This window comes from Bos taurus, chromosome 14 (assembly GCF_002263795.3).
Source record: "Bos taurus isolate L1 Dominette 01449 registration number 42190680 breed Hereford chromosome 14, ARS-UCD2.0, whole genome shotgun sequence".
NCBI lineage: Eukaryota > Metazoa > Chordata > Mammalia > Artiodactyla > Bovidae > Bos > Bos taurus.
Window position 1 is genome coordinate 4,442,061 of NC_037341.1, and position 23,660 is coordinate 4,465,720.

Here is a 23,660-nt window from a genome sequence, read left to right on the forward strand (position 1 = left end):
TGTTTTGTTAACGTTCTTGCTGATGTGATGGTTGTTGTTTGTTGGTTTGTTTGTTTAGAGTGAAATTAGCTTGGTTGAACTCCAATGGCATCTTCTGACTTTGGGACAGCAGCTCAAATCGGAGTTCAGTTATTTATTTGTTTTTTCATGACTCAGTTGAGTTTATTCTAAGAACTTTGATTCGACATTAGAAAATCGTCTTGTTGTGCTTAGTGTCTAAGCCATGTCCAACTCTTTTGCGACCCCATGGACTGTAGCCCTCCAGGGTCCTCTGTCCATGGGATTTCCCAGGCAAGAATACTGGAGTGGGTTGCCATTTCCTCCTCCAGGGGATCTTGCTGACCCAGGGATTGAACCCGCATCTCCTGTGTCTCCTGCATTGCAGGCAGATTCTTTATCTGCTGAGACATCTCTACTAGTGTAATTAATCACATTAATAAGTTAGAAGAGGAAAGCCAAGTGAACATTTCAATCTATACAGAAAATGCACCTGGTAATATGTCAACCTCTTTTAAAATTTTAACGTTAGTCCGGAGGCTTGGGGTCTGCCCCACACATGTGTGGTTTGGGGGCAGCCAGAGATTAGGACAGAATGTCTACAGAATGTGTGGTTCCTTTCTTTGTTTCTTTCATTTCTAGGTATCTGCAGAGGCTGAAATTGTCCTGAATTCTGTCCTCTAGTCCCTTAGGCCGAAGATACTATCATCTTTTATAAGAGTGGTGCCCTCCCCGCATGCTAAAGCCATTTAACAAGGAAGCAGTGATGCAGTAACAGGAGTGTGATTTGAACTTGATTTGTAGATTTAGGGAGAATCAGAATTTAGCTGGTGCTTGAAAGCACTCAAAATATCCTTTCTCTTACTGTCTTTTATAGATGCCAACTGTACTCCACACTTTTACTGAGTAAGTAGAGTTCCAAGAACTCTTGGGAAATCCATAGGGTCCTACCCTCAGCTAGAAGATACAGCACCTCCTTGAGATGAGAGGTGTGGAATTGTAGGAGCTCCTTACTTGAGAGTCCCTTGAGTAATAGTCATAAAAGATGTTATAATAAAATTTTGCATTTAAATTACCTCTTATTCTCAGGATGTCAGAGTGCTTTACAAACACAAATTGCTGGGAACCTTTTAGGTTAATTAAAATGAGCAGATTTCCCAGACAAAGAAGGTGACTGTTTTTGTACTTTCAAGTGTGTTTTGTACAGGTGAGTGAGTTGAGGCACCAATAAGTTCTTGAACTAGTCAACCACTATGTTCTGAGAATGGGTGAATTCAGCACGAGCACACCAACCACGTTGCCAGATTCCACTGCTCTTCAGAATAATAATGATAATATCAGTGATTCATGAAACTCATGAATACTGATGTTCTTGTGAGAGTCTCTGTGCTACCACTGGTCAAATGCCTGCCAGTCAGCCTGGCCCGTGGTTGGCAGTCGGGCATTGCTTTCTCCCAGAGCCTCTGGAAGTAGGTCTTCCTTTCCCCTTCTGCTGCTGTAAGTTAGGTCTTCTCTTCACTTTACAGTCTAGGAAACTAGACTCAAAGCACTTGAGCCGCTTGCCCTGAGTCCAGCTAGGAGGTAGCAAACCTGGGAGTTTGGCTCATTTGTCCGATTCTTACGCCTAGACTCTTTTTCTCTACCAATATCATTCACAAGTGCTATGATTTTCCCCCTTATCCCTAAAATCCTGAGGAATATAATGCATTCTCATCAGAAATAGCAGCTCATCACAGACCAGCTGACTCAGAGTGGGAGTTCAGAATTGGGGGTTAAAGGACCTGAGAGGCTGTTGATAGAAGTTGGACTGTGAGGGGCTTGAAGAACAGGCTAATGCCTCGGACCTTATTCTACCTTATGTGTCATCCATTTGTCAGGGTCAGTCTTCAGCACTCAGTCGTCCCAGAGGCAAAGGGAGGGAGCAACTCATGCTCATGAGCACGTACTGTGGGCAGACACTTTAGGAAACACATTACTAAGTGTTGCCGCCACCGGCTCTATGAGATAGGTTCTTATCTTCATTATATAGAGCCATGGACCAAGACTTAGAAAGATGAAAGGATTTCCTGAAGGTTGCATAGCCCTTAAGTAATGTCACCAGCTTATTTAATTGCCAAGGCAGGTTCCTACCACTCAGGCTATTTAAAAAGCCGCGTTCTGTAGATAACCAAGGACCTACTGTATAGCACAAGGGGCTCTACTCAGTGCTCTGCAGTATCCTGTATAGGAAAACATCTACAAAAGAATGGATATATGTGTGCGTATAGCTGACTCACTTTGCCGTACGCCTCAAACTAACACATCGGTGTCAATCAGCTCTTTTCCAATATAAAATAAAACATACACTTAAAAAAGTCACATTCGAATCTTACCTGATGGCCAATCCTGTCTGAATCCAATATGCCCACCTGTGTGGATTCTGCAAGTGTGCTCAGTCGCTCAGTTGTGTCTGACTTAATGACCCCATGAACTATAGCCTGCCAGGCTTCTCTGTTCATGGGATTTCCCAGGCAGCTGGACCAGTTACCATTTTGTACTCCTGGGGATCTCCCCAACCCATGGATCAAATCTGCGTCTCCTGCATTGGCAGGCAGATTCCTTACCAATGAGCCACCTGGGAAGCCCTGTGTGGATGTTACTATGTAAGGATTTTCTGTGCAAGGTGGACACAAGGTTGCCAAGTTTGTATTTAGAGACTATTGTGATTTTATGACTTGCTCATACCAGCAAAATACAAGAGTGTCCTTTCCCTTATCCCTGTGCCAGCGTGGCATGTTTATGTTACAGACAGCCTTGCCCAGAGTAAGCCTGGGGGTGCTCCTGTGTTCTAACCTACATTGTGTTCACAGAATTGTTTCTGAAGCCAAGATTAACCCCCTGTGCCTCAGTCTTTGATTTCACACAGAGCAGACGGGATGGGCACACAGGCCAGATCGCTATGTTCTTTTCACAGAGAGCTGTACTTAGGACACGGTGGTCACTGGCAAAACCCACGGGCACTTCGATCCCTGCTGTCCAACTCAAATTAATACCTTTCAACAAATATTTCTGTGGAGGAAGCCACTTCTCCGCATTGCATTGCCATCACAGTAACAACACACATAACATAAAAATGCAGTGCAGGAGTGTTTTGCAGAGAAATGGAAGAGATGTACATGTAAATATGATCTTTTCACCAAATCAGATACGTTGGGCCTCCTACATTATGCCCAGTGAGCTCTTCTTGTGAATATAGGTTCTCCCATCATTTTATTACCAAGGATATTGCTGAGTTCCATGATTTCCCTCTCCAGTGACCAATTGTCATGTCTAAGATATGTGTTAGGTTAAATGCTCCCCGTGTTAGGGGAAGGAGACCAGCCCCACCTCTTTAGTGACACTGTTATTACAAAGTGGGGTACCCAACCCTCCCAGTACAATAGGGCATGCAGATCATCACAGATGGTGTGGTCTGAAGTCCAGGAGACGCAGGTGGTAGAAAGCTGAAACAGCCCTGCTCAATGCATCTGTAGTTTTGCAATATCTGCTAAATCCAGATCCTAGCCTTCCAGCTGGACACAGGGGTAGCTTGCTTCAGTTCCAATGGGGAACCAAATACGAAGTCTCTCTTACAGTTTTTAAACAAAAGGACTACTAGAACTGTGGTTTAGAAAAATCATTTTGAGAGTAGAGGGTAGTTTGTGACCTTTACATAGGTGGGGGCTTTTTTTTTTAAAGTTAGTTTTTATTTGAGTATAGTTGATTTGGGCTTCTCTGGTGGCTCAGGTAGTAAAGAATCTGGCCACAATGTGGGATGCCTGGGTTTGATCCCTGGGTTAGGAAGATCCCCTGGAGAAGGGCATGGCAACCCACTTCAGTATGCTTGCCTGGAGAATCCCATGGACAGAGGAGCCTGGTGGGCTTCAGGTCCATAGGGTCGCAAAGAATCTTAAACAACTGAAGTGACTTTTATAGTTGATTTACAATGTTGTATTAGTTTCTGCTGTACAGAAAGTGGATCAGTTATACATATACATATATCCGCTCTTTTTTTAGATTCTTTTCCCATGCAGGTCACTAGAGTATTGAGTAGAGTTCCCTGTGCTCCCTAGTAGATTCTTACTTATCTGTTTTATATATAGAAGAGTGTATATGTCAGTTCCTATCTCCCAATTTATCCCTCCCTCTTTTCCCCCTTGGTAACCATAATGCTATTTTCTATATCTGTGACCCTATTTATGTTTTGTAAATAAGTTCCTTTGTACCATTTTTTTATATCCCACATATAAGCAGTATCATATATTTGTCTTACTCTGACTTATTTCACTCAGTATGACAGTCTCTAGTTCCATCCATGTTGCTGCCAGTGGCGTTATTTCACTCTTTTTATGGCTGAGTCATATTCCATTGTGGATTTATTTAGAAACTTTTTCGTGGAGCTAATGCTCAGAGCAGACTGAGACTGGATGAGATAATGTTGGTGAAAATTCACAAAAGGTTTCAAAACTCTTATACCTAGCTATTTATAGCTATTATAATTGTTGTTGCATTTGATAATTAATATTTAGTGTAATGCATTTTAATAAGTAAGACATTCCTAAGGTCACTGTATTAAAAAACAGTGGTGATACTACATAGTAAAGCAGTGCGCCCGTAAAATGAAGATGACACCTTTGCTTCCCCGGTGGTGAGGAGGTATCGGTGGGATGCTAAGCCTGGAGCTTGGTTTCAGCCAGACTTGGGAGACAAAAGTCCCAAGAGGAAGAGCAGAGGTTGTGCCTGGGGTGCTCAGTGCAGGTGGTGGGCTGCTCAGGGAACGTCCTGGAGCTGAGAGATGGCAGGCTGACTGCAGCCACTCTTTGGTAATAATGTCTTTACTTGAACCGTATATTTCACATGAACTCAGAGAACCAGGCTTGGTTGGTATCTCCAGTTCACACACAGTTAACAGGTCCTGAGATGATTTGCTTCTCAACTGTTCATACAGGGTCCTAAGATGATAGTTGGGCCTCGTTGGTCGTTCGGTGGTAAAGAACCTGCCTGCCATTGCAAGAGATGCAGGTTCAACCTCTGGGTCAGGAAGATCCCCTGGAGAAGGAAATGGCAACCCATGCCAGGATTCTTGCCTGGAGAATCCCATGGACAAAGGAGTCTGGTGGGCTACAGTACATGGGGTCGTAAAGAGTCAGATACGACTTAGCTACTGAACAGCAACAAACTGACAATAGATAAGAAATGTCATAGCCATGTTAAGGAGAGCACTGAATGTCGCTTCCCAAAGCAACCATGTCACGGGGTCACTCTGACATCCTTTCTTTATGCTGTGACCCGGTGAGCTGGGCAGGAGCATTGCAGTGTAGGACTTGGTGTCTGCAGTCTGTAAATGGATCCTAATCTTCTGCTTCTTACTAGGTGTGTGATGCTGGGCCAACACATTGCTTTATAACCTCTAGGTTCTTCATCTATAAAATGGAACCATTTATATCTACCGTGGCTTTGGAAAGTCTAATACAGGATAGATACTCAATACATGCCATTTTTTCTGTTCTTTTTCCTTAGCTTTCCTGATTATCCTCCCTTCCAAAGAAAATGAAGGTTCAGAATTGAAAAAAAATTCAAGAGCTGCAGAAACAACATTAGATTCATATTTAGACAGCAATTGATTTTTTTCCTTGGGTAAGAAAAATTATGCATTTGCTTCTAAAATATGAAGAGTGTTGATTATGATTCATGCACACATGATTCATAGAGAAAGCTGGAGCTAAAACACAGCTAAACTAATAATATTTCGTCCTTGTGACTAAAGCTCGTCCAAGCTTAGAACGCAGACCCAGAGTTAGAGCAAAGAATCCCGAGGGCAGTTTTGCCCATGTTTTGACTTAGTCACAGGGACAAGGGCAGGAGAGACTGCTGTTCCCTGGTAACCTACCTCCCCAAGGTGGGTGCATTTGTATTATCTGCAGCTGCTCCCTTTTCTTCACCCACTGAGCTTCCAAGTATGATTGATTTCTACTAACGATGCCCAGAGCCAGCTTCATCTTCTCTGTTGTGGATTATTGCAGCAGCTCCTAACGGGTGTCCCCACCTGTTGTATCTGCCCCTCTCCAGCATACCTGTTCTCTCTCTTCTTACCGAAGTGGATTCTTAGAGCATTGGTCAACTGTGTGGCTGAGAAGAAAGGTCACAGACTCGGGCATTAGTCATTTTCTCACCACGTGACCCTCAGCCGCCTCGCCTTGCCGAGAATGAATTTCGTCCTCTATGAAACAGAAACGACATTCATTTAGCAGTCTCTTTGATGAGGATGAAACGTGTGTGAAATAGCTTGCACTGTTCCTGAAATACAATAGGTGATCAGTCAATTTTGTTTGCTCCTCAGTGGCTTTGTATTGCTGGAAAAATCAGACCTAATTTTATTACGCTTTTCGAGGCCCTTCATGTGCATCTACTCCCTTTGCTGGCTGGATACCACATGGCTTCCCTGCCTCCTCTTCCGACTTGGCGTTTTCCCGTCGGAGTCTTCTAGGAACTGAAGCTTGAGTGGATACCACTCCTTCATCTTTTCTTCTGTGTGCCTTTTTATGGCGGTATAATTGCTTTAGAATGTTGTGTTAGTTTCTGCTGTACCATGACCTGAATCAGCTATGCCTGCGTGCTCAGTTGTGTCTGACTCTTTGTGACCCCAGGGACTATAGCCCGCCAGGTTCCTCTGTCTATGGAATTTTCCAGGCAGGAATCCTGGGGTGGGTTGCCCTTTCCTACTTGAGGGAACCCGCTCTATGTGTACATATATCCCTTCCCTCTTGGACCTCCTTCCTACCTCCGTCCCACACGTCCAGGTCATCACAGAGCACCGAGCTGCTTCCCACTAGCTCTCTGTTTTATATGTGGTAATGTATATGCATCAGTCCTGACCCTGCAACTCATCCCACCCCTTCTTCCCCCACTGTGCCCACATGTCCATTCTCTGCATCTGTGTCTCTCTTCCTGCCTTGCAGATAAGTTTATCTGTACCATTTTTCTAGATTCCATATATACGCATTAATATGCGATATTTGCTCTTTTCTTTCTGATTATCGTGACTCTGTATCCAGACTCTAGGCCCATCCACATCACGACCCAATTTCATTCCTTATTACAGCTGAGTAATATTCCATTGTATATACGAGCCACATCGTCTTTATCCATCCCTCTGTTGATGATTTAGTACCTAGACTCTTGCAAGAAAATCAAGTTCTTGTGGGGCTCCTTCAACTTCAAGGAAGTGAAGCAGATAGCAGTGTAGATCTATACTGTGTCTAATATAAGACACGTTCACTCACCAAGACCGTGAGCGCTACGACCAAAGTAGGCTCCAGTTGCTCATTTGCTCAGAAGCCAGTGAGGAGGCCAGGTTGCTGGAAAGGAGCGTTTGCTTTATTTTGGATGCTCACAATGGGAGGGGGCAGCGGGGAGAGGACAGATTCTTGTCCAAGGGCTGGCTTCCCCCACACTTCACCACCAATCAAGAAGCAAGAAGTTTTATAGGCAGAAGGAGGAGGCTACATGTAGAAATGGCACAATCAGCTCTGAGTCATCTTGAAATTGGTCATGCAGTGGGTCTGACCAGCGTCATCTTGATTGTTCTCAGTACAGTTAGTTTTCAGTGTCAGGGTTGGTTTGTTCTCATTTCTTTGAGGCCAATTCTCAGAATTGTGGCAGCTTAAGTCATGGCTACGGTCTGGTCATCATGCAGTTAACTTCTTCTACCCTGTGTGGGTTTTGGTCTCTACAAGGCAGCTCACAGGATGTGGCTCAGAATATTAGGTACAGCCCTGGAGAAGGAATTTGACTTTGTCTACTGATGAAACTGTTATTATGTTGTCCTGTTTCACTGTATTTCTTTGCTTCTGCGTGTTCTCACGTCTCTGATTAAACTTATTCTTTGGCTAAAGCTTTTCCATGGGAAAAGGCAGGTGGAGGACATGGTCAGGGAAGGACTGTAGAGTCCTGCTCTGTTTCTGTGCTGTGTGCTCACACTGTTCAATACTGTCAGAGTCGCTATGAGTCTGAGTCAAAATTGGCCACTGACCTTTAGGACCTTACATCGTAATAGAAGAGAAGGCTGAGCTAATCCATGTTCCAAGAATCGTTGGCAGTACAGGTGGAATGAGACAGGGGGACACATCTGCTCCAGAGGACGTGACTGAAGACTTTAAGGAAGACCATGAAATAAGTGACAGCTGGTGAAGAACCAAGGACAGATTCAATAGGCAGCTTGGAGTGGGGAGGACCATGCTGGTTTGAATCCAGACAGGGGCTCTGAATACCAGCTCTGCTCTTAACCAGCAGTTCCTGTACCTGAGAAGCTCTTTTATACAATCTTTTGAAGGCCTGCTTTTTTTTTTTTTTTTGTCATCCAGGTCTGTGTTCGGATGTCATATCCTGAGTCCTTCACTGAACTCCCTTTGTAATGGAATTTTTGACCCTTTTGCCCGCTGCAATCGCTCTTCATGTCAGATGTTGTAGGTGTCTAGTTCTTTCCTCTGTTGCCCCCAGTTCTTCACGTGTGTACCTCTCCGAAATGTGATTTAGGAGAGAGGAGTCCTCCTGCTCATCCCAGGGATTCTCCTATGGGTATCCGTCCATTCAGCCTCCTTCCCTTCCAGTGGCTGGTTTAGGGAAGGGCATGTGACTCAGTCCTCTACAGTGAGGCCTGGGGATCATGGGGGCCTCTGGGAAGGACTGTTTTTTCTCTCCCAAAAGAGGCAGTTTTAGGAGATGTCTCTCCTCCTTCTGATATTGATGCTATGTCAATATGTGGAATAACTGTAGCCATTTTGCAAACCTGAAAGGCTTCAGCTTGGATAAAACTATAACCTGAAAGCCACGGGTGGAGCCTGAGAACCTCACGACAGCAGGGGCCCGGGGCATGATGTCATTTTCCTCTGACTCTTCACTTACTGTGTGTATGTGTGTGGGGGGATGAGTATACATTTGTTATGTTTCTGTGTTGTTTAAGCCAGAGATAGGAGATCTGTTATGAGTTGCAGGCTTGTGACTTGTTACAAGTATTTGGTACTGCAGTTGCACCATGAGGCAGCCGTGAGGATATGCAAACAAAAGGGTATGGCTGTGTTCCAGCAAAACTCTCATGAAAAGGGATACCCGGACAGCCCTGTGAGCCAATGTGGGTTTAATCATTGAATCAGGATTGTCTGTTTCTTTCCGGTGAAGCCATGCCACGGATGCATTTTCTCTCCCTTTACCCTGACTCATTTCCATAGATGCCAGTATTACTGCAAACGGATTACTTACTTGTTTGGTAATCCCTTCTCTGTCCCTGGAGATAAGTTCTGTGGTGACAGGGATGTGTATTCTCTTGTTCAACACCCGGCACAGAAGGGGAGTTCCATGAGTGTGTGAGGGAGCATGCACGCAAGCACACACACTTGGGTCAGCTTATTCATCTCTTTGAGTTTCAGTTTGCTTTCCTCCTTTCTGAAAGGTGAATGATAATAGTAGCTGGAGGTGAATATACACGTGGAGGTTTATATAAATATAAACCTCAGTGGATACCTGTTGATAAAACATGATTACACAAAGCAGCCCCCTCCCCTCTTCTCAAAACTGCCCAAAATTGGATGTTAAATTGCACGGTCCCTTTAGCGTTAGTAACTGTTTATAGAGTCTTGCTCTGCATAGGCCTCGTGTTGAGCTCATTTTATGTGTTACTTTGTCTGCTCCCTTAGGAAATCTTTTGAGTATTAATCTCATTTCATTTATTATTTTATCTATTCCCTTAGGGAATCTTATGAGATGACTGCTGTTAGTCTCATTTTAGAGGTGAAAAAAAAAAAAAAACAAAAACCCGAGGCTCAGAAAGGAGAAATAACGTGTTCATAGACACACAGCAATGGGAGAGCTGACATGTCTGACTCCAAAGAACGTGGCCCTAACCATTATACTCTGGTAGATTTCATGTCCAAGGATGCCTGTAATGACATATCTCTCCCTTTGCAAGGTGACCTCGCTCTCCCCCATGGAGGCAGAAATTCTTTCTCCTCCCTTTATGCCTGGATCAGTCATCTCACCTGGCTTGACAAGTAGGATGTGACTGAAGTACTGTCCTTTATCTTCCAAGCCTGGGCCTTAAGAGGTCTGCAGCTTCTACTCTTACCTTCCAGAATGTTCTCTCATGGAGACCAGCACCAACTTGAACTCTGACTGCCCCTTAAGACGGACAGGCCAGGTGCCATTTTGCACATCCCAGCCACGACTCAGAGCCCCCAGGCTGGATGTAGGGTCAGGAAGCTGAGATCTGATCAAATTTCTGACCCAGGGAATTGGGAGCCGACAATAACACTGTTGTTTAAGTCAGTGAGTTTCAGGGTTATCTTGTCATGTGTCAGAGGATATCCAAGGCACATGTAAATGCCCTTTCAGTGTCCATCCTAGCATGAGAAGTGGTGCATGTCAAGTGTCTGGGTGTGTGTGGCTCATGGGTGATCAGTAAGTAGTGGCTGCTCATATCAGCACAGATGGAATTAGAAACCACAGGAGCCAAGTCAGGTACATATGAAAGTTGGCCAGGGGAGGGTGGGTCTGCAAAGATGTTGAAAGGATTAAATGAAACAGTGAAAATACTGACTTTGCCATCTCTGTAAACTTTCCTCTCTAGAAAGTACTCTCTTAGCTAGAATTTCATATTTTGGGTACAATGGATATAAGGTTTCAGTTATACAAGATTAAGTAAATTCTAGATACCAGCTGTATAACATCATGGCTATAGTTCACAGTATTGTATTGTACACTTAAAATTTTGTTAAGATGGTAGATCTCATGTTAAATGATTTAGCACAATTTTTTAAAAAGATGCACAGAATATGTCACAAAGTACAAGGAAAAATATTAAAATAACCAGGCACAGTGGGGGGATTCTTGCATATAAAACCCTCAAAGCTGGGACCCAAGACACGGTTTTGCCCTTTGCTTGCTCATGTTCTGGAATTGATCTTCCCAGGTCTCAGTCAGTGCCTTTGTCCTTTTATGATGGGGGAGGATTTCTGAAAGGGGCCTTTCAGGTATGTGTGTGCATATATATATATATAAATCCAGCTCTAATATTTAAAGTACTTAAGAGGAGATTTTGTTTCATGTCAGGACAGTTTATTTGATCTCTGCTCTGGTCCGGATGCCACCTCTGTCTGCTGTCCTCCTTGTAAGCAGGGGTTTTAGCCAGGCTTTTTGCAAAACACAATCATGATATGGGATTTGCCCATAGTCATCCACAGAAAGCTTGCAAGTTTGTGCCAGTGCTACAAGGAACTCGAGAGGAGGTGCTGAAAACAAATGAACATTCCAGAGAAGTAGTCAGAGTTCCTCAGCTTCCTCTTCTCTTTTATCATCAGCAAATGGCTGTTTTCTTCCTTTAGCTGCCAAGAAGTTATGGTTAATATAGAGTTCATCACACAGGGTCTGTGCTCACTTAGAGGCTTCCTACATTTTTCTCCAATAATGGTGGCAGCCACAAGGAGAGCAGGAATAATGGTGATGATCATACAAGTCAATTCAAGAGAGATCTATTGACTGCCTATAAGAGGCCACCCAAGTTTCCTCGGACATGAAATCAAGGCATGAATAAGGCACAGTCCAGACCTTGTGTTGCTCACAGACGATAGTAGAGACAGATAGAAAATGAATTACAGTGCAGTGAAGAGAGTGCAAACACAGAAGGTCCAGATGGTACCAGGTTAATTAACTCTGCCTGAGGAAGTCTTCCCTGACCTCCAAGACTGGCCCTGATGCTCCCTGTTTTAAAGCTCTGTGCATTGTTCATTCATAGCATTTACGACAGCTGGAAATTGTATTTGAGAGCGATGCACATGAGTCCTGCTTCAACAATGTAAGCACTGGAAGGACAGGCCATTTTACTCACTTAGTAGCTGGGCTGGTGACATCTATGCAGCAGGCACTCAGGGACAGTTTGTTGAATGGAATAAGGGAGTACGAGATCAGGAAAGACTTCTGAGGGAACGAGATGTTTAAATTAGGTTTTGAAGGATGAATAGAAGTCTGCATCTGTACTAGGGACAGAAGTAAATATAAAAATACTGACAATTTAAGAGGAAGGTATAACCTCTTTGAAAGTGAAAGTGTGAAAGTGTTAGTCACTTAGTTGTGTCCAACTCTTTGCAACCTCATGGACTGTAGCCCACCAGGCTCCTCAATCCATGGGATTCTCCAGACAAGAATACTGTTGAGGGTTGCCACACCCTTCTCCAGGGCATCTTCCTGATCCAGGGATTGAACTCAGGTCTCCAGCATTGCAGGCAGATTCTTTACTGTTTCAGCCACAGGGGAAGCCATGACCTCATTAGCTATTTGTTATTGAATCCCCAGTTGGACCATAAAGAAGACTGAGTGCCAAAGAATTGATGCTTTGGCATTGTGGTGCTAGAGAAGACTCTTGAAAGTCCCTTGGATTGTAAGGAGATCAAACCAGTTAATCCTAAAGGTAATCAATCCTGAATATTCATTGGAAGGACTGATGCTGAAGCTGAAGGTCCAGTACTTTGGCCATCTGATGCAAAGAGCTGATTCACTGGAAAGACCATGATGTGGGAAAGATTGAAGGCAAAAGGAGAAGGGGATGACAGAGGATGAGATGGTTAGATAGCATCACTAACTCAATGGACATGAATGTGTGTGTGTTTTTTTTTTTTTTCAGGATAAAACATGAGCCTTTTGAAAAAATAAAGTTAAAAGGCATATTGCCATATATTGTGGGAGAAAATGTAAAAATAATGATTGAAATAATGCATATTTGTATAATCTCAATGGATTTTCCAAAACTCAAATTCAGTTTAACCAGCGTCTATATCAAACAAACAGGCATCATATACACTCTGCCTGATTACCTTTGGGTACTGAAAACCACTGCTAAGAACATACTGTCCTGACTTCTGACACCATAGGTTATTAGTTTTGACTATTTTGAACTTTATAGAAATAGGATCACACAGTATGCATTCTTTTTCATTTGGCTTCTTTTGTTCAAACATGACTATGTAATCCATCCATATTCCTGCTTATAGTAGTATTTTACCATTTAGTGTCTAAAATATAAATATACCCCATTTAATTTACTCATTCTACTAAGATTTGTATAATTTCCAGTATTGAAATATTATAGGTATGATAGTATTCATATCCATGCCTTTTAATGTATATGTGTATGCATTTCTGTTGGATATATTGCTAAGATTAGCATAGCTATTTTATAGGGTATGTGCACATTTAGTTTTTATAGATACTGCTACATAGTTTTTCAAAGTGGTCATATCAATTTACACTAACCCCATCTGTACGAAGAAATTTCATTTATTTCACATCCTCTTACACTTGGCATCATCTGCCTTTTTCATTTTGGCCATCTGGTCAGTGTGAACTAATATCATATTACAATTTTTAATTTGTGTTTGTAAGATTGCAAAGGAAGTTAAGCATTTGGGCTTTCCTGGTGGCTCAGATGATAAAGAGTCTGCCTGCAATACAGGAGACCCAGGTTGGATCCTTGGGTCAGGAAGATCCCCCAGAGAAGGGAATGGCAACCCATTCCAGTATTCTTAACTGGGAAATTCCATGGACAGAGGAGCCTGGTGGGCTGCAGTCCATGGGGTCACAAAGAGTCAGACACGACTGAGTGACTGACACTTTCACATCCTCTTACACTTGGCTTCATCTACCTTTTTCATTTGGCCATCTGGTCAGTGTGAATTAATATCATATTACAATTTTTAATTCATGTTTGTAAGATTGTAAGTGAAGTGAAGCACCTTTACATTTGATTACTAGTCATTTGGTGCAGTCTATTGATGTATAGTTTGAGGCATATGTTCCCTTTGTGCTGTGCTTACCAAATTGTACTAAAATTCTCCAGTTCCTGTAAACGCTTGGATGCCATGAACTAAGCCTCCTTTGTGTGGCTTCAGCACCAAGGACAGTGCCTACCAGCCCGGTTGTTCCCCAAAGCTCATGAGAAAGCTCAGCGTTCAAATAAGGTTCTTATTCAAAGAGGTGAAACCAGGATGGAAAGCCAAGCCTGGAGGATGCTAATCATGTGCTCTAAAGAGAACGCATTAAGAAGGCTTAGCTGCCCCTTTCATCTCCATTGCACTAGAGCCATTCCAAATGGAATGCTCAATGAAGCCAATGAGTGGAGTCCTTCTGAACAATGGACATTCTAATATGGCCACTGTCAGGAGAACACCTGCCTTCCCTCTCAACAGTTTTATGGATACAGGAGTGGGCTCTGTCTCATCTCCCTCCACAGCCACATCTCATTTACATGGAGCCTACTCAGAGTGATCCTTGATCTCCCAGTTACACCCGATGCTTCCAAGTAAGTGCTTATGGCTGAAATACAGTGCCCAAAAGTATGTGCTTTGGGATCCAGTTCCATTTTTCATTTACTCCATTTGAGCTTTGGTCAAGTGACTTGCCCTTTCTGAGTCTTTTCCAGCTTAACATTAGGTTAATCTCCCCCACCTCCAAGGTCATTGTAAGGGTCAAATAGTCCACGAATATGAAATATTTGGGAGAACTCCTGGCAAAGACTGATCACTCACTTAGTGACAGATCTTGTTATTAACGGTGATACTTAAGAGTGTGTAATTTTGAGATTTAGTAAAAGATAGCGATGACCACGTGTTTGGCCCTACATAGCTTTGGGATGCATTTGTGATGGGCTTGTTGTAAAGTAAGAGGCAAATCAGCGGAGTAAACAAACTACGGCTAACTGAGCCTCGTGAAGTGGAGTTGCTCAGTCCTGTCTGACTCTTTGTGACCCCATGGACTGTAGCCTACCAGGCTCCTCCATCCATGGGATTTTCCAGGCAGGAATACTGGAGTGCGTTGCCATTTCCTTCTCCAGGGGATCTTCCCAACCCAGGGATCAAACCCGGGTCTCCTGCATTGCAGACAGATGCTTTACCATCTGAGCCACCAAGGTTACACAATATCTGTGCATAAGGACACTTTGAATAACTACCTAAGAAATAATATTTGTAAAATGCAATGTGTTGTATGGCTCAGAAAATGTCAAAGGGTTGAAGAGGAGGTTGCCTGGAAGGCTAGGGTGAGAGATGAAGCTAAGAAAGTACCTTCAAGCCATATCAAGGACAGCCTTGTGTGCTATGCCAAAGGGAAGGACTTTAGTCTCCAGACATTGGGAAGCCAGTGGAGATGTTTGACAGAGGAAGTAGATAAAACTATTTTTCAGGGGATGGGCCTAAGGGGAGCTGAGGGATTATTAGAGTAAGTTACTATATCACTGCCTTTCATTCTTAGACTCCAGAGAGTAAAGGATTCCCTTGAGACAATGTCCTCTTAATTGGCTCTTTATATTAATTAACTGCCTCTTGACCTTCTATCTTCAGCCACTTAAATCACTGATGATCTCCTGCAAAGGCCTTTGCTCTTTGGGAAGCTTCATGGAAAGTGGAAGGGACCCTATTATGAATCAGAGACCGTCCCAACCCGATTTCTGCTGCTCCTTTGCTGTGTCCTGGGGTGTCTCTTAACCTGCCATGGTTTCAGTGCCAAATTCTATATTGAAGGAGGCAGCCCAGCAATTTCCCCACCAGGCAAAAATTCTGTGATTAAATCCTTTGTCACTGTCACCACAGACAGCTAAACTGTAGAGATTTGCAGGAAGGTCAGGGTCAGTTCAACATCCCGGGGAGGAAGCTGCTACTTAGTTTACAGCTGCTCCAGATCAGACATCGTGCGAGGTCCTTAGCTCAGGTGACATAGCTCACCAATCAGATACTGAGGGAGGCCCTTAGCTCAGGTGACAGCTCACCAACCAGACACTGTACCAGGTCCTTAGCTCGCGGTGACAGCTCACCAACCAGACACCATACCAGGCCCTTAGCTCGCGGTGACAGCTCACCAACCAGACACCGTGCGAGGCCCTTAGCTCAGGGTGACATTGCTCACCAATCAGACAACATGCCAGGCCCTTAGCTCAGGTGACAGCTCACCAACCAGACACCGTGCGAGGCCCTTAGCTCAGGGTGACATAGCTCACCAACCAGACACCGTGCGAGGCCCTTAGCTCAGGTGACAGCTCACCAACCAGACACTGTGTGAGGCCCTTAGCTCAGGGTGACATAGCTCACCAACCAGACACTGTGCGAGGCCCTTAGCTCAGGTGACAGCTCACCAACCAGACACCGTGTGAGGCCCTTAGCTCACGGTGACATAGCTTACCAATCAGACACCATGCGAGGCCCTTAGCTCACAGTTACAGCTCACCAACCAGACACTGTGCGAGGCCCTTAGCTCAGGTGACAGCTCACCAGCCAGACACCATGTGAGGCCCTTAGCTCACGGTTACAGCTCACCAACCAGACACCATGTGAGGCCCTTAGCTCATGGTGATGTAGCTCACCAACCCAGGTTTACAAGGGATGTAGCTCTTTTTCTGACACTGAACTTCATTTCTATTCTAATCTCCAGGTTATAAATAGCAGCCATAGAGTCCAGAATCTCTCTTTACTCTTCTGTGAGGTTGAAGCCAAGTTCTTGGGCTTGCAGAAAGTCACAGTATCGGAGGTGAGGGTGGAGGTTGGGAGATGGAATTGTTTAATCCTTTTTTATTATCTGCCCTCATCAACATCATTTGAATTTTATATCTCCTTACAGGAGCCTTAGTCTTAACCTCTCATCTCTTAGCCCAGGGCCTCCTTCCATGTCTGGCTCCATGAACACTTTGAGGTCCTTTTTCTAGGACACAAGTCAGTGCCTGGAAAACACTGAGGACTTGCTGTGTCCCCAAGCCTGACCTAGGATGAGCAGATACAGGGGCAGTCTGCACAGAGGTTGTCAGGAGAGACTCATTGTCTCTGTAAGTAGGGATACCTGGCCGAGTTTGCAGGTGGGGAAGAGCATGGAGCCTCTTACAGAGAATGTGGCATCATTCCTCCTTTCAACCAACTCTCAAATTGCCCTGTTCCAGTAAAACGTTGGTAATTTCTAGTTTGAAGAAGGGGAAGAATAGATTACACTGTAATGTTCTAAAGCTACTATTCAGGCTGGAATTCCTAGACTTTTGAAATTCCAAAATGTTTGCTGTCAAATTTTGGTCTTTCTCATTACATTCAAAAGTCTATTTTGAAACTTAAAATCAGGGGCCCAATTTTCTCTTTCTATGTCTTCAATTTAAATGCACTGTCTCTCTTCTGGGACTGGGGAAGGCTGGATGCCCAGTGGCCCCAGATGAAAGACAGTGCTGGGACAGTCGTCTGCATGGAAGAGGGAAGCTCCTAATATTTCAGAGTTCTACTCCATTTGTATTATTTCCTGTAATCATCACTTCCACCCCTTGTGGGGGAGCCATGCCGGCCCATTATGGTTTTGATTATAGATGAAGAAGCTGAGGGTTAGTGGGTAGGTGACTTGTCACAGATCACATCCTTATAAAGACAAATCGAAAATCCTGTGTGTTCATTATTTAGGTGGAAACTGAATGAGCTGCCCCAGGTGTTAATGAGCTTCCCATTTTGTGGTGTGTGTGTGTGTGTGTGTGTGTGCATGTGTGCGCATGTGCGTGTGACCCAAGGGACTTAAAAAAAAAAAAATTGGCTGCTCCAGGGCTTAGTTGCAGCTCACAGGATCTGTGTTGCCACATGTGGGGTCTCAATTGCAGCAGGGGATCTGGTTCCCCAACCATGGATTGAACCCGGGCTCCCCTTGCATTGGGAGGGTAGAGTCTTAACCACTGGACCACCGGGGAAGTGCCCCCCCACCCCGCCACCAGGGAATTTTAAGTGGCTTGAATTATTAAGTTATCCCAGAAGGTCCTAAGTATCTTGATTTAAAGTCACTGATCTATAGACACATTTCTCAGGCTGTAGAAGTTTGGATTCTTCATGTTCTTGCTTTTGGAAATACAGTCGGCATGGGAGGTGAGGTGTTGAGAGGTAAGGGTTGTTGGCTTAGCCAAGGTAAACAGGGAGGTGAAAAGCACTCGTTACCTTCTCCCTTGAATTGCTGTATATTTTATTGTGTCATCTCACAAGGTCTCAAATGCATGAGGAGGGCCATGTTGTTGGCCTTGCTGGAAAGTGGCAATGGGGCCTGTCAAACTGTGGGCTCAAAGCAGAGAATTGCTTGAAAAAAATATGTTCTTTTATTCCAACCCTTCTCTTTGAACACAGAAATGAGCAGCTTGCAGATTTACATTGAAATTGTCAGCAGTATTCAAGAGAAAAGTGTCTTTTTCCATTCTTTCTTTATCCTATTTATCATTAATTTAATAAAGAGTAGTGACATAGTCCTAGTTGAGCTATTTCAAATCCTGAAAGATGATGCTGTGAAAGTGTTGCACTCAATATGCCAGCAAATTTGGAAAACTCTGCAGTGGCCACAGGACTGGAAAACGTCAGTTTTCATTCCAATCCCAAAGAAAGGCAATGCCAAAGAATGCTCAAACTACCACACAATTGCACTCATCTCACATGCTAGTAAAGTAATGCTCAACATTCTCCAAGCCAGGCTTCAGTAATACATGAACTGTGAACTTCCTGATGTTCAAGCTGGTTTGAGAAAAGGCAGAGGAACCAGAGATCAAATTGCCAACATCTGCTGGATCATGGAAAAAGCAAGAGAGTTCCAGAAAAACATTCCTGCTTTATTGACTATGCCAAAGCCTTTGATTGTGTGGATCGCAATAAACTGTGGAAAATTCTGAAAGAGATGGGAATACCAGACCACCTGATCTGCCTTTTGAGAAACCTGTATGCAGGTCAGGAAGCAACAACTGGACATGAACAACAAACTGGTTCCAAATAGGAAAAGGAGTACGTCAAGGCTGTATATTGTCACCCTGCTTATTTAACTTATATGCAGAGTACATCATGAGAAACGCTGGGCTGGAAGAAGCACAAGCTGGAATCAAGATTGCTGGGAGAAATCTCAATAACCTCAGATATGCAGATGACACCACCCTTATGGCAGAAAGTGAAGAGGAACTAAAAAGCCTCTTGATGAAAGTGAAAGTGGAGAGTGAAAAAGTTGGCTTAAAGCTCAACATTCAGAAAACGAAGATCATGGCATCTGGTCCCATCATTTCATGTCAAATAGAAGGAGAAACAGTAGAAACAGTGTGAGACTTTATTTTTTTGGGGCTCCAAAATCACTGCAGATGGTGATTGCAGCCATGAAATTAAAAGACGCTTACTCCTTGGAAGGAAAGTTATGACCAACCTAGATAGCATATTCAAAAGCAGAGACATTACTTTGCCAACAAAGGTCTGTCTAGTCATGGCTATGGTTTTTCCAGTGGTCATGTATGGATGTGAGAGTTGGACTGTGAAGAAAGCTGAGCACCAAAGAATTGATGCTTTTGAACTGTGGTGTTGGACAAGACTCTTGAGAGTCCCTTGGACTGCAAGGAGATCCAACCAGTCCATTCTAAAGGAAATCAGTCCTGGGTGTTCTTTGGAAGGAATGATGTTAAAACTGAAACTCCAGTACTTTGGCCACCTCATGCGAAGAGTTGACTCATTGGAAAATACTCTGATGCTGGGAGGGATTGGGGGCAGGAGGAGAAGGGGACGACAGAGGATGAGATGGCTGGATGGCATCACTGACTCGTTGGGCATGAGTTTGAGTGAACTCCAGGAGTTGGTGATGGACAGGGAAGCCTGGTGTGCTGGGATTCATGGGGTCGCCAAGAGTTGGACACGACTGAGCGACTGAACTGAGTGACATAGTCGAGGGCTCTCCAGGTGGTGCTAGTGGTAAAGAACCTGCCTGCCAATGCAAGAGACATAAGAGGCATAGGTTTAATCCCTGCGTTGGGAAGATCCCCTGGAGGAGGGCATGGAAACCCATTCCAGTATTCTTGCCTGGATAATGCCCGTGGACAGAGGAGCCTGGGGGGCTATGATTCATAGGGTCGCACAGAGTAAGACACAACTGAAGTGGCTTAGCATGCATGCACGACATACTCAAAAGCTAGATGAGAGATTTCATCCTTCTCCCAGTTGAGTTTGTGGCATTTTTGGAGAAAAATGAATAATTTAAGGCAGACAAATGCTTGAGGTTCTTCCAAGATCTAGAATAAAGGATGTTTAGACTGAACAGGGGTCCTTGGGGCAGATGTCCTAGATTACAGGATAGGATGCCCTTTCACATGAGTTGTTAAAAATAAGGAGCAAGTGTATGGCACAGGGAACTCTGCTCAACATACTGTAACAACTTAATTGGGTGAAAAAGAATAGATACATATATATGTATAACCTTTGGTGTTCACCTGAACACAACATTGTTAATCAATGGTTAGTTCAGTTCAGTCGCTCAGTCCTGTCTGACTCTTTGTGACCCCATGAATCGCAGCACGCCAGGCCTCCCTGTCCATCACCATCTCCTGGAGTTCACTCAAACTCACGTCCATCGAGTTGGTGATGCCATCCAGCCATCTCATCCTCTGGCGTCCCCTTTTCCTCCTGCCCCCAATCCCTCCCAGCATAATGGTACTCCAATATAAAACAAAAAATTAAAAAAAAGAATGCTTAATTAGCTAGAGGAAACTATAAGCAAGGTGTCAAGACAACCCTCAGAATGAGAGAAAATAATAGCAAATGAGACCACTGTCAAAGTTGTATGGCTTTGACATAAACAGTATGGCTGCTGCTAAGTCGTTTCAGTCGTGTCCGACTCTGTGCGACCCCATAGACGGCAGCTCACCAGGCTCCCCCATCCCTGGGATTCTCCAGGCAAGAACACCGGGGTGGGTTGCCATTTCCCTCTCCAATGCATGAAAGTAAAAATCTCCAAAATATATAAGCAGCTCATGAAGCTCAGTACTGGAAAAGCAAACAACCCAATCAAAAAGTGGGCAGAAGCCTTAAACAGAAATTTCTCCAAAGAAGACATACAGATGGCTAATCAACACATGAAAAGATGCTCAGTGTCGCTCATTACTAGAGAAATGCAAATCAAAACTACGCTGAGGTATCATCTCACACTGAGCAGCATGGACATCATCAAAAGGTGTGCAAACAGTCAATACTGGAGAGGATGTGCAGAAAATGATACAGCCACTATGGAGAACAGTATGGCTGCTGCTAAGTCGTTTCGGTTGTGTCCGACTCTCACTAGGCTCCCCCGTCCCTGGGATTCTCCAGGCAAGAACACCGGAGTGGGTTGCCATTTCCCTCTCCAATGCGTGAAAGTGAAAAGTGAAAGTGAAGTCGCTCAGTCAGGAGATTCCTTTAAAAACTAGGAATATTTAAAAAATGAATGAAGAAAAAACTAAGAATAAAACTACGATATGACCCAGTGATTCCACTACTGGGCATATACCCTGAGGAAGCCATAATTGAAAAAGACACATGTACCCCAGTGTTCATTGCAGCACTATTTACAGTAGCTAGGACTTGGAAGCAAGAAGCTGTCATACATATACATGGTGAGATATTGCTCAGCTATAAAAAGGAATGCCTTTGAGTTGGTTCTAATTAGATGAATGAACCTAGAGCCTATTATACAGAGTGAAGTAAGTCGGAAAGAGAAAGACAAATGTTATATATTAACACATACATATGGAATCTAGAAAGATAGTACTGAGGAATCTACCCAAGGGCAGCAATGGAAACAGATCAGACTTTTGGATACAGTGGGGGAGGGAGAAGGTGTGATGGTTTGAGAGAGTAGCATTGAAACATCCATTACCATATATAAAATAGATAGCCAGCGGGAATTTGCTGCACAATGCAGGAAACCCAAGGCTGGTACTCGGTGACAACCTGGAAAGGTGGGATGGGGAGGGAGGTGCGAGGGAGGCTTACGAGGGAGGGAACATATGTATACTATGGCTGATTCATGTTGAGGTATGGCAGAAACCATCACAATATCGTAAACTACCTGTCCTGAAGTTAAAACTTAAAGAAAAGAATTAACTAGGAACTTCCCTGGAGTTCCAGTGGTTAAGAATCCACTTTCCAATGCAGGGGGTGCCAATTTGATCCCTGGTCAGAGAGCTAAAATCCCACATGCCTTGAACCAAAATAGACCAAAACACAAAACAGAAGCAATGTTGTAACAAATTCAGTAGCAGCTTTAAAAATGGTCCATCAAAAAAAAAAAAATCTTAAAAGTATTAAGCATAAGGTGGGAGGGAAGCAGAGGGAACAGATGAGCAGACTTGGAAGTATGAACAGATGGTGAGATGGAGGAAACCTAAGTTGGGAAGTATCAACAAGGCAGGAAGGACAGGGTGGTGGTGGTGCGGAAAGAAGGCGGGGATGCGGGAAGGAGAGAGTTAAGAAGAAAGCTCTTCATTAATGTGATTCCAAAACCTGTTCATTGCCCAAGAGCTTTGTGCCCCAGGAAGGCGAGAGGCCGTGAGAACAAAGTAAAAAGCTATGGACTTGTAAAACTTTCAAAGTCAAAGGGGCACAGTTGGGGTCACCCAGCCATAGAGAGAGAAGGCTCAATAGTTCCCATTGACTGCACCTCCCTCTGTGCTACATATTGTCTATCTCAGCCCAGCTGGTCCAGAAAGCAGAACTAGAGACAAAGGCCCGTGTGCCCATAGCTCTGGGGAGAGTGATTCCAAGGAAGGAGGGCCAGCCCGTGCAGGGGGTACCTGGAGCCAGCTCTACCCCAAGTGGTTCCACACTCCAACGGGCAGCATAGAGCTTCACCTGGGAGCCAGCTTACACTGCATCTCTGATGCCCATCCTGGGTGGCAGGAGAGAGGAGACTGTTTATCCATTGTTCCTGCCTGCCTGTGGTCAAGGGTTGTTCCCCAGCAAAGTAACTCCCCTGCACTTCCAGACTGGACATGCATGAGGTCAAGCAGGTGGGAGGAGGGAGGGGTGTGGTAAGCATCAGGCAAGGTGAACGAAGATCTATCTCATCATGCATGTATACATGTATGTGTCCATGTGTGCATATGTATATATGTATCTTTATTTGTATGTATATATGTGTGTATGTGTGTATATATGTGTATGTGCATGTATGTGTGTATGTGTATATGTGTGTATATATGTGTATGTGTGTATATGTATCTTTATATGTATGTGTACATGTGTGTATGTGTGTATATGTGTGTATGTATGTATATATGTGTATATATGTATCTTTATATGTATGTGTATATGTGTGTGTATATATGTGTATGTGCGCATATATGTGTATGTGCATATATGTGTGTATGTGTGTATATGTGTGTGTATACATGTGTATGTGTGTGTATATATATCTTTATATGTATGTGTATATATATGTATGTGTATATACAGGTGTTTTGCCTCATTGGTTCTGTTTACTCCTATGAATTTTATTCTGTTTTGCATTGTTCATTGTTAGTGTATAAAAACAGAAATGATTTTGCATGTTGATTTGTATCAGCAACCTTGCTAGATTCATTTAATTGCTCTGAAAATGTGTGTGTATCCTGCTGTTTGCGTATATGTGTGTGTTTATATGTGTGATGACTGTAATGGTTTCTACATACAAGGTAATGACATCTGCAAACAGAGAAAACATTGCTCTGTCCTTCCATATATGGATGCCTTCATATCTCTTTCTTGGCCACTGGCTCTGGCTAGGAATTGCTGTACTATGTTGAATAGAATTGGCAAAAGCCGGCATCCTTCTTTGTTCATGGCTGTGTAGAGAAGGTT

The 23,660-nt window shown here is 43.8% G+C and overlaps 1 protein-coding gene across 5 annotated transcripts in view; it reads left to right on the forward strand.

The window, feature by feature from the left end:
* Positions 1–23,660, forward strand: part of FAM135B (family with sequence similarity 135 member B) — a 264,276-nt gene that overhangs the window by 54,463 nt on the left and 186,153 nt on the right. Inside the window, exon 1 of one of the 5 annotated variants that reach the window (XM_025001765.2) lies at positions 14,223–14,359. The exons of the other annotated variants lie outside the window; for them this stretch is intronic. The gene's annotated coding sequence lies outside the window, so the exon portion shown is untranslated. Of the gene's footprint in view, positions 1–14,222; positions 14,360–23,660 lie in introns of those variants that run through there. 5 annotated transcript variants of the gene reach the window in all.